We start from the raw sequence: 17,536 nt of genomic DNA on the forward strand, positions 1-17,536 counted from the left end.
AATAAAGTTGTAATTTGTTTATTCTAAGTGGATACATATGACATTATTTTGATATCTACAACTTCCATTTTGATTGGTTAAATAACACATTTTGTTTAGATGCGGTTATAAACTATGCATGCACCACAACCAATTTCAAGTACATTTCTGCTCCAGGGCCTCTTAATTTAATAACATTATTTTTACCACCACACTGTGTGCCAGTAAAATCTGTGTTTGTTCCTATTTTCTCCACAAAATATTTTAAATGATGACATGTTTAACTTTATACTAGTATTCACAATACTGTCAGATGTCATAATTTAGAATGATTTTGATCCCATTAATGGGAATTTAAAAATAAGCTATTATTGAATTTATCTACACTTGATCTTAGCCAAAAGGCCGAGAAGCGATATTACTGAATTTATCTAAGTTCGTGTTCTACTTGAAACACTTGACACTGAGGGGAAAAAAACATTGTTTAATTCTTTGCAAAGTTTTTCTGCTAGTGAAGCTATCCTATTAACAACTATCAATTTACTTTTAGTGTATTCACAGGAAAAGCTGGAATCAATGACAGAAGAAACTAATTTAGAACTGTCATTTGATCTAAATGAAAAGTCATGCTTCACAGAATAAAATGTAAGTGCTCTTTCTAAAGCTGTAGGTTTCCAATCATTGTTAACAGGGTAGTCTTCTTAAAGTAACTATTAAATTTTGAAGGAGAGGCTGATGCTTCTTTACCATACTTCTGACTCTTGGTTTTCACATGCTCATTAATATTATGACAACCCCCATAAATAATTTTCAACAAAGTCTCATGGAAGTTTCCCATTCATCAATATCTTAAGAAACAGAAATTCATATTTAATCTCTTTTAAATATACTTTTTTTGCTTTGGCACATTGCAGCCAACAATTAGAAAAAAATGTTTAAAGCATAATGAAAAAAATAAATTGTTGTAGAGTTCTCATGGAATAAATGACAAAAATCACTGTAGCAACACATTCCAACAATTATTTTCCATACATATTTCACATATATCTAACTTCTAATTTTTGCAGGTTTCCCAGTGTGTGCAACTAGTGGCCAGATGCTTTGTGTATCCAACATCCCAAAGCAGGACCACAGCAATTCACCAAACAGCCAGAAGAAACAACAGCAATAAGCAGTTCTTCCATCGCTACCTAAAAGTAGGTATTGGCGGTCTCTAGCTTCTCCTAATAAAGTGCAGTCTTGCTCACCAGCAAGCACTCTTAATGCTATCTTTCAAAGGAAGGAGATAGGGTGTTAGTTACTGGCCATGTGGAAACGGCCAGAAAAGAGAAATAGTGAATATGAAAAATGGACCAGTGATGATTTATGTGTTTAAGTAAGAACTCTGTTCACTACATATGCATTGCCCACTTAACATGACAGAAGCTGGAAGTAAACATGAAATCAACCAAATGCAGAGTGCTTATTTTAATGCAGTGATCAATAACACTATGCTTAAAAAAATAAAAACTCTAGGACAAACGCTAAATGAAACTGGATACCATGATTAGAGCCATAAACCATGACTGCCATAGGCAAACATGAGGTACGGTCATTCTAATTATAAAGTGAAGTACTATCCCTACAGGAAGAAAAACCGATCTCTCAACTTACTAGGGCAGTTAGGAAAATGTTTTTCTGGTGCCTTAAGGATTTAGATGGAATGCAGTATCTTTGTTTATAAGACAAATTTGGCCTGCAGACATTTTGTTGGCTTACACAGACTTGTTTTTCATTTGAGTTACTTGCAAAAAATTAAATTGGAAGATTTCACGTAGAATTGCAGTTGAGAGAAGAGAGAAATAGATAAAGATCTGACAACTCTGAGATTGTATTTTCACATACTCAAAATGAGATATAATGTCACAGAGCCAGGTTTTCTTATAAACTCAAAGAGCACCACTTAGCTTGTATCCAAAGTGAAATTAATACAAAAGAATTGTATATGAAGCGTCTGGGTGGCTCAGTCAGTTAAGCATCCAACTCTTCATCTCAGCTCAGGTCATGATCTTGCTGTTTGTGAGATCGAGCCCTACAACGGTCTCTGCACTGACAATGCGGAGCCTACTTGGGATTGATTCTCATATTCTCTCTCTCTCTTTCTCTCTCTCACCACTCCCTCAAAATAAACTTAAAAGAAAAATACAAATGAATTGTACCCATGTAATACAAATATGCCACCCCCTGGAATTGAGCAACTCCTAAGGTCCCAATATATACAAAAGACACCTTTAGAAGAAATAGATAGCCTTCAGTTTGCCATACCCCTACCCAATTCAACCAATCAACTTCATTACTTGGACATATGAACAACAGAGCTGGTTACCTCTGGTTTGGAGTATATTCTTCCTAAGAGTTCTTTCTGAAAAGTATTTGTCTGATTTTATAGTTAGCTACTGTACAACCAAAATAATGGAGAGATGAATCTGCAACTCTTAGTGGTGGAAAATACCTGCACTATCTTATGTGTTTTCAGTAATAAAACCACCCACACCCCATTGCTCTTCACCACATTATTCAGTAGGATTGAAGAGATGAGGGCCATTTATTCTGTCCTGATGGAGACTCTAGAGCCATTATTCCAAATATTACTTTAAGCCAAATAATTTAAGTGTTGGTATATGTGCTCCTTGTTGGTAGAGAATAGCATGGATGACCCGAAGCCCAGCAGTTATTACAAGAAAGTGGTGGTCCCAGAAAGACGCATACGTAATACACAGGGACTCAGACAGGAAGAGGAAACATTCCAAAGAAACCGCCCCCCCCCCCACTCAAAAATCAACCCTTATCCATCAAAAGTTGTATTTCCTAGATGTTTCCCACTATGGGAATAGCTGTATTTCACATTGACTGTGGTGTTTGGTTTGTTTTTTTTTTTTTTATCTCTTATATTGTAATTTCCTTTAGTTATTCCAGGTTTTCAGTAAAGTTCATTATACCCATAAAGACTTATATAACAATGTTATGGACAACAAAGCAGGAGTAAACGCTAATGTGATTTTCTGGTGCCTCGGAAGAGGGCCAAGCATACTACTGTTAATGGTGTATGGCAGATCCAGTGTGCTCAGCAGGGTGACACACAGAACACATGCCTTTAAAGAGCTGCAATCTCATGAATAACTCATGACTCAAGAGGAATATAAGCTAACCCTTCACTACTGAAAGTCAGAGGAGATGCAAAATTAGAACAGATAGCAGAAATACACAAATATTAACATACATACATACATAAATGTTAGATATATAGGTAGAAATAGTTTGTGTGCAAGTGATTCCTTTTGAAAGAAAAAACTGGTCAAAAAAAAGTTGGGGTCTTTACCTTTTCCTTGCGAAGTTTCTGGAGACTAAAAAGTTGCATCTTCCCAACACCTACATAGCCAATGAGTGACAGTGTATGCTCAAACTTTGACACCATAAGCACTGTAATAGTCCCTCTCATTGCCAGTTAAAAAGTACACCCTTGTTTAAATGGCTGGAATGCATCTTGGCAGATAATGTATATTGAATAATGTCAATACACAGCTTGTTAAAGCTGACAATGGATGCTCAGAAGATGTCAAACAGGAACAGAACTCAGCCTTTATCCCAATCCAGGTTGCTTAAAGCTGAAGTGTGGTAAATTGGGCATGTCTAAAAGGGAGCTGTCAAGCTTAAAAGGTTTAATATTAAATCTTTCCCTACAGATCTGAAACAGACTAATATAGCCAGGCACTTACACTTCTCTTGGGTTATAAAGCACTTGAAAAATAATACATATTAAGCTACTAAAAATGCCCTGTGAGGTTAGGGGGCAAGTGGAATTATTACATGATCCATTATTTCCTTCTACAAATGCCCATGTGATTCTATACAGGGTTTCCTTCCATGGTTTTATCCTAAGGATGAAAATAAGTTTCCCTCTGAAGATTAGCTTCCCCTGCTTAGTAACAGGCAGTCTCAAGCACTGTGTTGAAAAGGAGTCTGAGGCCACTCCTAGGCTAAAACTAGAGTATCACAATCCAAGCAGGTCAGGGAGGTATGGGTTGAAAATGCTGACACAGATTCCAGGTGTTGGCTGCACACTGAACTGAGTATGGCACAAATATGTTGTATCTCTCAGTTCAGGATCATGTTTAATATAGTTAATAAGCTGGTGGGCTGAGCACCAGGGCACCAAAGGATGCTCCAAATGAGAGAGAGCTGCCCATCCAACATGCAAAGCAGAAACCTTATCTGTACATGGAAGGGGTGTGAGGATTTTGTAATTTGAAAAAAAAAGAATAGCGTTTCTGAGGTCTACACGGCAAGATATTTCCATCTCAGAGAGTTTGTGTGAATTTTTCCTGTATTTCTTATGCTTATTTTTTTTCCAGCCTGGAAACCCTTTTTGTTCTAGACTTTGCAACCTACTTATCTTGTGTGCTTAGAAAAATCTCTTCATTCTGAGAAAGTAGTTTGGATGTCAGTTCCAGTTTTCCTGTGAATGGAAAGATTTTTTGGAGTTGAGTTACAAAGTACAGAGGTTGGTGAATACTAATCTGAACAACTAAGCAAGCAGTGAATTGTGCTTCCACAAATGATGGGTTGAGCCCTGGATCAAAGAAAAACTGTGCCTTCATGTATATAATAGGAGAAGCTGGGTAAGGAGAGAACCAAATGGGAAAAAAAAAATCAATCTCTTTTAATAGGCTCTGTATGTTTTTCTTAACAGAGACTATATTTATTCAAGAAACTGCATGGTTCTGGAAAGCATACCACCTCAATATGCACTGAAGCCTGATCTTATGACTGCAGTCAGCCTAGCACTAAATGCACACAAAAACAGACAAAATGTGTGAATCCCCACTATCCCACACAGCCTTGATGGTATATCTGGTTTTCTCTTTGCATACTCTAAAGTGCTAGCTGCCTTGCCAGCAGGCAGTGGACTTGTTGCAGAATTCAAGTCTATTTCTGGAGATTACAGATTGCTGGGATTAATATCAGTGTAGTCAGTACATAGCACCCAAATTTCCATGCTCTGATGGTATGTCAGAACTGGCACCCTACCTCTCTCCCATTATATTGCCAGGGGACAATGATGAGACAACTCAGGGATGAAGGAGAGGAGGGACTAAATAATGTTTCACAAAGTCAGTAATTGCCCAGCCTCTATCATGATTTGTACCAAAGACCTATACCAATAGCATTATCCTTTAAATACACTCACTTTGTTTACTTTATCCTAAGAACTACCACAACAGCATAGATTGAAGGGATAAATAACATTTTTAATGCTAATTCAAATCCGTAACTGATGCAACAACAACAACAACAAAAAGAATGTGTCCACCCAAAGTCCCTAAATCATCTTAAGGCGCCTCATAAAGTCACACTCTGGGAAATTGGCAACTGAAAGGAATCCCAGCTGAGAGCTGCTAGAATTTCAGACTAAGCCCAAAATACCCACACTAGAGCTGGATGAAAAAGGCTGGAGTGGAGAACTCTCATTGCAGACTTACTCTTCTCATCTAAATAGACAATCATTTCTACTTTTCCACATCCTTATCACCACCAGATACCATTCAAGTACTGGCAGCTGTTGGAAGAAATGTAAGAAGGGAAGAAACAGAAAGAAAAAAAAGAAAACGGATCTGACAAGTAAAAAGGAATCTGCTTGGTTTTCTGCTGTTGCTGCATTTTGTGGGTTGAAAGGCTAATATCAAAATATTGTGGTTATAAAAACATCATAATTATAGGATTCTGAATCATGTTTGTCATCACTCCATGCCTTTGTCTTTGTCTTTCTTTTAATCTCTTTAATGTACCATAATTATGTCTTCAGTATGGGTCAATTATCTCTGAACTAAAAAACAAATTACCATCATTACCTCTGATTATTCTTCCCTTTTCTTTGATCCTATTTTGTTCAACAACCAAAATTTTGTGTTCATTCAGCCCTTCTCTTCCCTAGTTGCATCACTGGCAGGGCTGAGATACAGTAGAAAATCATTCCCCTGCCATTTCCAATATTATCCTTTCCCTTCATCCCCTTCTTCAAACATTTCTGGTGCCTGCACATCATCAAAATATGTTCAAATGATCTTATTACAAACATAGCTCCTGGCTGACACCACCTTTCAGGCCCAGCACCCCTTTAATCTTTTACTTCCCCATCCTAACTACATTTACTAAATCCAAATTAGTACATGAAGGCCCATTCAGACTACATTAATGTCTTAAAAAGTGACTGCATCCTACTGTCAATAATCCTAAGACTAATGGGCCCCTGGACTTAGGTGACACAGAAAATTAGCAAGGCTGGACTGGAGCAAAGATCCATGAATTACAAAGGATCTCTCTACTGTGGTTACAGAAACTAATGAAAAATTAGCATTTCTTTTGGTTGGAAAAGGAAGAAAGCAAGAAGGAGGATGAAAGAAACGAACTTAAGAATAGTACTTAGAAAATAATACTTGAGAAATAAAAACATCCAAGTTGTCTTGATGATGCTTTTCTAGACAGGTGTCCAGAAGATTAAGAAGATGAAAGCAAAATTTGCTTTCTCTTTGTGGAAGTAGGATGGAAATAAAGGATGGAGGAGCCACAGTGATTATTCTTTCGGGCAGTCTTACTGGTTATGGAGCACCAGGCATCATGATGGTTTTCTTGCCCCGTATTGATAAGCTGATTTCCCAGAAATCCCTATAGTGAACTGGAAGAATATTCTTAACACCAACACATAGACTCTGTGCACCCAAGTAGAAGTGGGAAATTCAGCAACAATTTCCTCTAACTCATGCTAGCTGGACCCTGTATGTAATCAAAATCTTCACTTCTACCACATCTTTGTTTCCTGTCTGCATTTTTAGGAGGTGTTTCTCCTATGCTGATTATCCCCTTCCATTCCTGAATTCACTGAATCTAAAAGCGGGGGGGGGGGGGGAGCAGGGCCTAAAAATATAGCCCACTGGGGCACCTACTCTGCAAATAAGTACAGCTTGATGTGTTACAGATACCAGGATAGACAGAATCCTCTAAGTCTTTGTTTAATATAACCATTAGATTTGAGACAGGGCATGGAAAAACTATGGTACTGGAACAAAGCTAAAATACTTCACCTTTTAGAAGAACAGCATTATTTTCAAATAGAATCACTTGTTAATAAATTGAGGCCATGATGATAAAAACAGATCAGAAGCCCAAGCTAGGATTCTCATATGCCTTGCTCCAGCCAAATGACTTTGAGATCACATAAACTATTAAGGTCCCTACTCTAGCTATGTCAGAGGGTTTCTATGAGGATGCTCTGAAGTAATATACATGAAAATGCTCAACATTCATGCCATTTGCAGCAAAGTGGATGGAACTGGAAGGTACTATGCTGAGTGAACTAAGTCGGTCAGAGAAGGACAGATACCATGTTTTCACTCATATGTGTATCTTGAGAAACTTAACAAAAGACCAAGGGGAAGGGAAGAGGAGAAAAAATAGTTACAAACAGAGAGGCAAGGAGGTAAACCACAAGAGACTCTTAAATACAGAAAACAAACTGAGGGTGGACTGGGGGTGGGGGAGAGGGGAAAATGGGTGATGGGCACTGAGGAGGACACTGTTGGGATGAGCACTGGGTGTTGTATGTAAGCCAATTTGACAATAAATTATATTTTTAAAAAACATTGTATAAATACAAGATACTTGCTATAGACTGTTTCATATATTGAAACCTTAATGCCCAATATGATGCTATTGGTAGTTTTTTAAAGGTAATTGGGTCATGAGGGTGGAGCCTCATGATGGGATTAGTGCCCTTTTAAGAGACACCAAAGAGTTTGCTTCCTCTGTTCTCTGCCACTTGAAAGAAGATGGTGGTCTAGAAATCAGGAAGAGGTACCCTGCCAAAAATCCAAGCATGCTGGCACCCTTATCTCAGATGTCCAGTCTCCAGAACTGGGAGATATATATTTGTTGTTTAAGCCACATCCATGTAATTTGTTATAACAGCCCAAATGGACTAGGACCCTTTATAGAAAGAATTTGCTGACCACTATTCTAGGGGGTTGAGATACAGCAGTGATAAAAGTAGCAACACAAAAACAAAGATCTCTGCCCCCCTGGTGCTTACATTCTAATGGGAGAAGACAACTTACTTAATAAAAAAGTTAATCCCATAGTTAGAAAGTTGAATGTCATGGGAGAAATTAATCAGGGTAAGAGGAACTGGATGTGTGCAAGGGGAGGGGTTGCAAGTTTTAAGAGAACCTTCTAGGTAGTTCTCACAGAAGATTAAGAGTAAAGAATGCGACTTGGGGTTTTACAGGCCACTGCTACTAATCTTGGGTTTTACTCTGAGTAAAATGGAAAACCACAGGCAGTATTTAAGTGGAGAAATGTCAGGATCTAATTTGGTTTTTATTAATTTTTTTTAAGATTTATTCATTTTTTAGAGACAGAGACAGAGCATCAGTGGGGAAGGGGGAGAGAGAAAGGGAGACACAGAATCCGAAGCAGGCTCCAGGCTCTGAGCTGTCAGCACAGAGCTCGATGCAGGGCTCTAACCCACAAACTGTGAGATCATGACCTGAGATGAAGTCGGATGCTCAACCAACTGAGCCACCCAGGCGCCCCATCTAATTTGGTTTTTAAAGGACCACTCTTGCTATTCTGTTGAAAATAAAATGTAGTAAGACATGATCAAAGAAAGAAGATATGTTATAGGAGACTTTTCTAATATGGTAGGCAGGAGATAACGGTAGCCTGAATGATGACGATAGTAATGTGAACAATGAGAACTGACTCCTTGGAATATTTTGAAAATAGAGCAACAGGATTTGCTGATAAGTTAGATTAGAGGTATGGAAGAAGGAAAGAAGTCAAGAATAATCCCTAAGGTTTTTGGCATGAGCTAGAAGACTAGAGTTGCCATTATCTGAAGACTGGGACTGAAGCAGATTTAAGAGGTACATTAGTTTCCTAGGACTGCTGCACTAAATTACCACAAACTTGGTGGCTTAGAATAGAAATTTAGTCTCTCACAGTTCTAGAGGACAAAAGTCCGAAACCAGAGTGTCAAGCAGGACCACGCTCTCTCCAAAGGATCTAGGGGAGCATCCTCCCTTCCCTCTTGGGTTTCTGTGGCTCCAAGCATTCCTTGACTGAGAGCTGCATAACTGTAATCTCTGCCTCTGTCTGCTTTCTCCTCTTCTGTGTGCCTTCTTTGATAAGAACACTTATCATTTGATTTAAGGCTCACCCACATAATCCAGAATTATCTCAAGATCCGTTTCTTTTTTTTTTTTAATATGAAATTTATTGTGAAATTGGTTTCCATACAACACCCAGTGCTCATCCCAACAGATGCCCTCCTCAAGATCCGTTTCTTAATTACATCTGCAAAGACCCTTTTTCCATATAAAGTCACATTCATAGATTCCAGAATAACATATCTTTTTGGGAAGGGCATGTTCAACCCTCTACAAGGGGAAGATTGAAGTTCTATTTTAGACATTAAGTTTGAGACTTCTCTTAATTGAGTGGAGACATTGATTGGGTAGTTTAATACACAGACCTAGAATTCAACCACATGATGGTAGAAGCCAAGAGTTCAAACAAGCTCTTTACCCATGCTTGTTCACATGTCACAGGGGTCTCTCATATACAACAGGAGTGACTGGTAAATGGTCCTTTATATAAAGTAATATTCCCTGCCTATGCCATACCCAATGCTGATGCCCTTGGCTATAACACAAAGAGCCCCTCCCCTGCTTTCTCCTTTGAAAGGTGGTGTGGATTTGACTAATCAAGACGAGATTCTTAGGGTTCAAGGAAAGCAACATTGTTTTCCTAAATTTAGTGAAGAGATCAAACTTACCAATGTACAGAAAGCACTAGGAATGCCATGGTCCAACTGTCCCTGGCTCCTGCTTTGTGAAACACCGTAAACACACCATGGAGTTAAGGATCCAACCAATAGTTCAGAACAGCAACTTTCTCTACAGTACAGAAAATAAATGGCTTAGCTAGCAGCATTTTCTAACCCATGAAGCTAACTAGCTGAGAAGAAATTTCAGCATTAGGCCACTTAATATTGACTCAACACAGATATTCTGCCAAATCAGAAACTTCAAAGCTCAACATATTAATGAGTTCCTAGAGGCTCTGGAGACTGCTTGCTGGTCAGAGAAAAGATCTATCCAAGAATCTTCTCTTTAATTTAAAGTGAAAATTGATGCTATCTGGGTTTCAAGTGTAATCACACTAATTTATTGGGAAATATATAGGGGATTGCCAAAAGTAGAAATAATCCAATTATAGGTTTAAATGAATTGGTTTTCCTTGTTTTTGTCAGTCTGATTCATGAAGTACTTTTGCTTTCAAACAATCAGAAGTTATTTATATAGGTGTGGCTTTATTAATGTAGGTAAAAAGGCTCAAAGGTAGAATTACAGTTCTTTTCTGAAAAACAGTGAATTGATAACAAGAGAGTGAATCATTTAGGACAGGGTAACTCAGAAGAACACTGCTCAAATGTGGCTTCTTCCTCCAAAAGGTTTTTGGCTCCATTTTTTCAAAATCTGCTAAGACAGAAAATATCCTTATCTCATGGTTTGTCCATGGACATAAATAAGTTGGTGGCTTCCCTAAGCTCCTACCAGGAAGGGAACATTTGAGAGACTGGTTCATTGTCTGGAACTGAGCACCAAAACTGCATTGAAACTGCTACGCTTCCTTATTCTTCCAGGACATAAATGAATATAATTAGGAGAGGACTCAGAAGAGTTGGGCTCTTTCTCTTACAGAAAAAGGAAAAAGTAACATATTCTGCCTCATAGTCACTACCCCTTGTTCTAAGGGAGATAACACTGTTAAATTTTCAAAAGAATATTCTTTGGCATTAGGAGAACATCTGAACATCCTTTCTGCAGTATGTCTCTTCTGTCACTCTAGGCAAATCTAAAGAAGAGATCAGAATAGTCCATATTTCATACAGCTATCATGAGGGTTAAATGTAAAGAATACACACATTGTCTTGCACAAAGAAGAGTTAATTGTAGCTATATAGCAGGGCTATAGTTAAGTGCTACAAATTGCACACCTTTCTGTGTCAGGCAAATATTCTTTGATTAAATCTCAAACCCAATAACCCCAAACAAGAGACTGTGATAAAATGCCAACTCTTCTGAAAGTGTGATGAGAAGTTTGTTTTCCTATTAGTGAAAGTGGAAAAGTTGTTTTTATTCATTTTTGTGATCTGGCTGAGGATCCAAAGGCCCTAGAGCACCTGGCACAGAGAACTAAAAGTTATTACTGAAAACTAAAGTTTTTGATGAACCTAATACCCAAAGGCAGATCACATCCACATAGCACGAAGCCTAAAAGTAGGGCAATGAGAAAAGCAAGACTGAGATAATATTGAAGCCCCAACCCTGTGGCAATAAATAATGGAATGGGTCAGAGTGAGAGAGAAACAAATCAAGCCAGCAAAAATGTTGATGTGGGCCCCTTTTAAGAAGAAAATATCTATCAATAACCATTGATTTTGAAGTCATTCCTGTTACTGGAAAGTTCAAGGCCAATTATACCTGATTTAAGACCCCAGCTAGATAGGCAGCTTTGCCAGATTCCACTCATTGTTAATGTCTTACTCTGTCGTTTATCATAATTTTTTTATAAATATTTATAATAACGTTTATTAGTCTTCAAAAACACTAATTCAACGTTCAATCCTATGTTTACTGCAGCATTATTTACAATAGCCAATGTACGGAAGAAGCCTAAGTGTCCAATGATAGATGAATGGATAAAGAAGATGTGGTATATATATATACATTGGAATATTATTCAGCCACAAAAAAAGAATGAAGTCTTGCCATTTGCAACAACACAAATAGAGCCAGAGAGTATAACTGTAAGTGAAATAAGTTAGTCAGAAAATAGAAATACCATATGATCTCACTCATATGTGGAATTTAAGAAACAGAATAAAAAGTAAAGAAAAAAAAAAAAGAGACAAACCAGGAAATAGACTCTTAACTATAGAGCACTGATGGTTACCAGAGGAGAAGTGGGTGGGGAGAAGGGTGGAATAGGTGATGGGGATTAAACAGCACACTTACCAAGACCAAAAAAAAAAAAAAAAAAATAGAGAACATTGGTCTTCAAAAAAAAAAAAAATTGCTCTCACCTCTATCCCCTTGAAATGTCTTAACCAGCTTACCCCATACCTTCTTCTAAGGTAGAGCCCACCTTCCTCCACCTGAAGGGGTATTCACTGCCTTACTAGAGTAACCTCACCAGGAATTAAAAGGCAGTCTTTAGCAGCACCTGGGTGGCTCAGTCAGTTAAGCATCTGACTTCGGCTCAGGTCACGATTGGTTCATTAGTGCAGAGCCTGCTTGGGATTCTCTCTCTCCCTCACCCTCTGTCCCTGACCACTTTTGCATGCTCATGCATGCTCTCTCTCAAAATAGACAGGCTTAAAAAAAAAATAAGTAGTATTTAAAGCCTATGAATGGTGCATGTATTGATCTGTGAGGGAGACTCAAAGCTGTTTTTTTTTTTTTTTAATTTATTTATTCTCAGGGGGGAGAGGGAGAGAGACAGAGAGATGGTGAGCATGTACAAGAAGGGGAGGGGCAGAGAGAGAGAATCCCAGGCAGGCTGCATGCTCAGCAGTGAGCCAGACACGGGGCTCAAATCATGAACTGTGAGATCATGACCTGAGCTGAAACTAGAGTCAGATGCTCAACCAACGGAGTCACCCAGGCACCCCGAGACTTACAGCTATCCTAAATCCTGAGGATGCACATGAGTGAGATCACCTCCACACAGCCACCACAATAACAGAAAATCATATATTTATTCCTTTAGCAAAAATTTGAATTCCAATTGAATATGAATTCAGTTAATTCACATTATTTGAATGGCTACTCTTCTTGCCGGGTGAGGGAGTGGCAGGGGAACTTAGGTTATTATAATAACCCAAGTGAGCAAAAATATCATTTTAGGTAAAATAGGTAGCACTGGAAAAGTGACTAGATTCAAGATATATTTTAAAGGTACCACTGAAAGAATTTTCTAGTACAGTGATGTAGAAAATGAGAGGGAACTCAAGATGATTCCAAGATTCTTGGCCCAAGCAACTGGTGGGATGGAGTTGCCAATTATCAAGATAACCCTGTGGGAGGAGCAGATTGGGAGCTTCGAAATCTAGAGTTATGTTTTAGCCATATTAAGTCTGAGATAGCAACTTTATATGAAGGGGATGTGTTGAGTAGGCAGATGGATATATGAGAATACTTTCAGGAGACTGGTGTGGGTTGTAGATATAAATTTAGGCACTGTCAGAGTTCAGATGGCTTTTAAACCCCTGAAACCAGGAGAGCAGATAACCTAGGAAGTGAGTATAGAACCAGAGGAGAGCAGGTCTGAAGACTGGGCTTCAGGAAGATGAGAAAGAATGAACAGAGGAGACTCAGAAAGAGTGACAAGTAAAGTAGAAGGCAAACAGAGGATAGTTCCTGGAAGCAAAGTGAAAGGTGTTTTAAGAAGAGAATGATCAACTCTTCCTAATGTTGCTAGACCTAACTGTTTGAGGAATAATTACCGCCTTTGGATTTGATATTATGGCAATCATCCAGGACTATGGAAACACTCTTTCAATGGAGGTAGGAACAAAACACCAATTAATGTGGGTTCAAAAGAGAATGAGAATAAAAGAAATGGAAACAGCAAATATAGACATCTCTTTCTAGGAAATTTTCCTATAAGAGGGAGGGAAAAAAAGGTGGGGAGGATTAAACCACTGGCTAGTTTCCCTAGAAAGTACAAATGATTCAGGATCCCATTAGGTTCCAGAGAAAAATCCAAGTTGACAACACTTTAAAGATATGTTCAACCCCACCAGGATGGTGGAACAGGGAAGAAATAAGTAAGTACCCGTCCTTAGAAAGATTTTAGTCAAGCAAGGGAAATATTCATGATTGCAGGGTCAGATAAAAAAAAAAAAATGTAACTGCATTTAATTCTTGAAATAATCCTATTACCTCCATCTAGCAGATCCTAGGCATGTGCATATTTAACACTGGGGGATTTTTGAATATTCACAAAAGTCACTTTGAAGGTTCCAGATGTGTGGCCATCTGAGTTTTGTAGAGAAGACTGGAATGTGTGTACTGCCTGCTGTGGTAAAAGGAGCTCTTACCTCTGCCACCCAGCATCCGCATCTTGCTCCGGTTTGTGGTTACCGACTGTCATGTGAATGAACATGTATGTCAGGAGTCTCAGGTAGGTCCCTTAAGATTCTCTTTCATACTTCATGGTAAAGAAAATAATAGAGTATTTTTTATTATTTCCTGGTAGAGTAAAACAGTATGTTGAATGGAACATTTACTATTATCTCAGGATTTGGGCTAAAGACCTAATATTGAAAACAATAAAATATACCCCTAGATTCTTTTTTCTCTCTGCCCAGATAACTTTCCAAGCATCATCATGAATGACACAGTAATTATCTGGGCTAAGAAATTAATGATGAACTAAATTCTCCTGAATTAGGAGAAACCAGTGGTAACAGATACCACTCAACCTCAGAAGGCAACATACCTAACCTATAAATACAGAAAAATATAGCCAAAATACATACAACCATACAAGTTACTGTATTTTCTTTTTCAGAATTAGAACCACTTTGTTGATAGCAAAATAACAGATCTTCATGATATATATCTCTTGGGTTATGCAAAAGAAAATTAAATCCAAACAGACTTATAAGACATGGTTTGTAAGAAAAGTGAAAGGGTCCAAGCACATAACAAAACATAAAAACACTCAAGAATATGAATATAATGAAGAAAGGGGAACTGCAAAGATGAATTTTGTATGGGATTTTAAAATTTAAAATAAGTCTCTGAAATGGCTTGACCTATGGCAACTGTACAAAATTCTCATCAGAGTTATTGTATATGAAATGAATCCATGCTTCACTAAAAGATAAAAGAGCCAAAGCAGTAACAATAAAATATTCCATTGCTTTCTACTTCTGGTCTACATACAGCTAGGAATGCAAATGGTTATTGACTAGGACTGTTAAGAGAATTTTCATACAAGTGAAGAATTCTTTCTTTTTCCTCCTCCAACCACCTTTGGAAGAGATTTGTAAGGGTGGTGCCTTCAATCTATCACATCAAGAGAATGAGAGTTCAAAGATTGTGTTAATCTTTAATTTAAAGCTCACAGAGCAAGAAAAATTCACAGGCCTGCCCTGTGCTACGGAGATAGATATTTGAGGTGTCCATGTATCTCCAGGAGGTTGAAGATACAACCTATTAGTTACTGAAGAAGTCTGAAGGTGGTAGGCGGGCTGGATCAGCCCTTGCATACACATTTAACAGACAGCTATTAGAATCTGGGCAAACTGCTCTTCCATGATTTGGGTAAGGATATATGAGTGTCTTAAGGACCAAGAAACCGTATTTGAGCTGTCTTGATTAACTTCTGCCAAAAAGGATGCCCTGCTGGGATAGGACAATCAATCAGTAAAAAGCTGCAGGGGTTCTGCTATAGGCAAAAGCTGACTGGGGTGTTAGGAGGTTAGCCATAGACTGCATCCATACCAGGGACCTATGCATAAGAGATGTCCCCACATCATTAGAAAACTCACTGGAACATGCATAAAAGAGTCAGTATCTGGATGCCTGCCATGATACAGTGCATGTATAACCACAGAAGAAAACACAAGGAATTAAAAAGATTTTTTTTTCCTGCCATCCAGAACCCTCCTTTTCTCCAGACCTCAGAGGAACCAGAAGAAGGAGGTGATGTGAAAGTTCCAGAGGAACAGTGACAGAAATACTTCATGCTGTTTTTTTCCCTGTACAGCTCTGGCTTTCTAGGATACTGCCTCCTTATTATAGGAGAACAAGAATTGCATGTCATGAGAGATGCTAAAACAAGACTCCAAGAATACAGAGGATAGATGGCAAGTTAGTTGCCTTTTACGAGAGTCCCCTTTGTGATTTTTAATACAAGTACTGAGGAACAAATGCTGAAGCAACAGGACACTGTGTTCTACATCCCATCCCCATGAGATTACATGGAATCTAATTGGAAGAGCAGGGTCTAACACACTGGAGCAGTGGAGGAAAGCTTAGTCAACCTACGCAAATTCTCCTAAATCTGGATATTGATTTTGGATTACGAAATCATTGATAAATCGCATCACACAGCCAGCTTTAGTGTTTCCAAAAGAGTCTGAAGAAATGGGAAATCAGTGACAACAATCACAGTATTCCAAAGAGGCCAACCACACTGTTATTAACTGCTATGGCAGCATCTATTATTTTACAAACCCATCTATGCCCAGATTATTGATATTCAGTGAGGTGACATTTAGCAAGGGACCAGTTCACTTTTTTGGAACTTTAAATTTGTAAGTTCTAAATTTATAACTATAAATTTATAAGAAGACCTATTTGTAATTCCCAGTTAATACTAATGGTAACTATTGTATATCCAACACCAAATCAGATATTCATCTATTTTCTAAATGCATGCCATCCACAGATATCCAGTCACCACGCATTTGTCAAGAGCTCACACTGTTCTTCAATTCTGCCAGTGATCAGGGACTGTGGGCAGGATGTAATCCCTGTGTGACTTGGAAGGATTCCCAGCCTAATTAAAGAATCTAACAAGTAAATTGTAAGTATGATACATTGTGTTAAATGATAAAGATATACAAATGGTACCCAATGTTTTTAATTACTTCCAAAGTACCTGTGTGGAAGTGACATGTTTTCTATCAAAGATTCATGATCCTTTTCTGTAGGAAAAAGTCATTGCTGGAAAGAAGCTGTCCATGCAGGTACTCCATTTCTCACCCATAATCACTTAAGTAGGACCAAGTGATCTGGCCAAAGGAATTTGGGCAGAGTGAAGTACACCATGTCCAGGTCTGGACTGTAAAAATATTTCTAATATTCTCCATTAACCCTTCCCCAACTCCCCCATGCATATATCCCACCACTACCACCTGAGATGGATGGATGGATGGATGGATGGATGGATGGATGGATAACAGATCAATCAAGTTACATGTTGATTATGATGGCAGAGCTTCCAACAGCCTGGGCCCCTGAATTACTGTGGGAAACAGAGCCCACCCGCTCTCAATTATGGAGTGAAAAATAAACTTCTAGATTGTTAAAACAACTGAGATTTGGGGATTTATCAGTTAAAGCAGCTACTATTGCCATTACTAACATACTCAGAGCACTAGTTCTAAATTAATCTTTAGAAAAAAAGAATTTTTTAATGTTTATTTAAAGAGAGAGAGAGAGAGAGAGAGAGAGAGAGAGCGCCGGTGAAGGGCAGAGAGAGAGGGAGACACAGAATCCAAAGCAGGCTCCAGGCTCTGAGTTGTCAGCACAGAGCCTGATGCAGGGCTCAAACCCACGAACCATGAAATCATGACCTGAGCTAAAGTTTGATGCTTAACCAACTGAGCCACCCAGGTGCCTCTGTAATTAATCTTTTAAATCAATAACTTTATGAAATGGAT

General features: G+C 38.3%; 1 long non-coding RNA gene and 1 pseudogene across 2 annotated transcripts in view; one reads left to right on the forward strand and one right to left on the reverse strand.

The window, feature by feature from the left end:
- Positions 1–306: 306 nt before the first annotated feature.
- LOC128774392 (U2 spliceosomal RNA) lies at positions 307–396 on the reverse strand (annotated as a pseudogene).
- Positions 397–13,314: 12,918 nt separating this feature from the next.
- Positions 13,315–17,536, forward strand: part of LOC109247252 (uncharacterized) — a 53,617-nt gene continuing 49,395 nt past the window's right edge. For both annotated transcript variants that reach the window (XR_002071659.2, XR_002071658.2), the window contains exons 1-3: positions 13,315–13,643; positions 14,099–14,262; positions 16,540–16,677. This is a non-coding gene — a long non-coding RNA (uncharacterized LOC109247252). The remainder of the gene's footprint in view (positions 13,644–14,098; positions 14,263–16,539; positions 16,678–17,536) is intronic.

The sequence above is a fragment of the Panthera pardus genome, unplaced genomic scaffold (assembly GCF_024362965.1).
Source record: "Panthera pardus isolate Hobbes unplaced genomic scaffold, ASM2436296v1 HiC_scaffold_3, whole genome shotgun sequence".
NCBI classification, from domain to species: domain Eukaryota; kingdom Metazoa; phylum Chordata; class Mammalia; order Carnivora; family Felidae; genus Panthera; species Panthera pardus.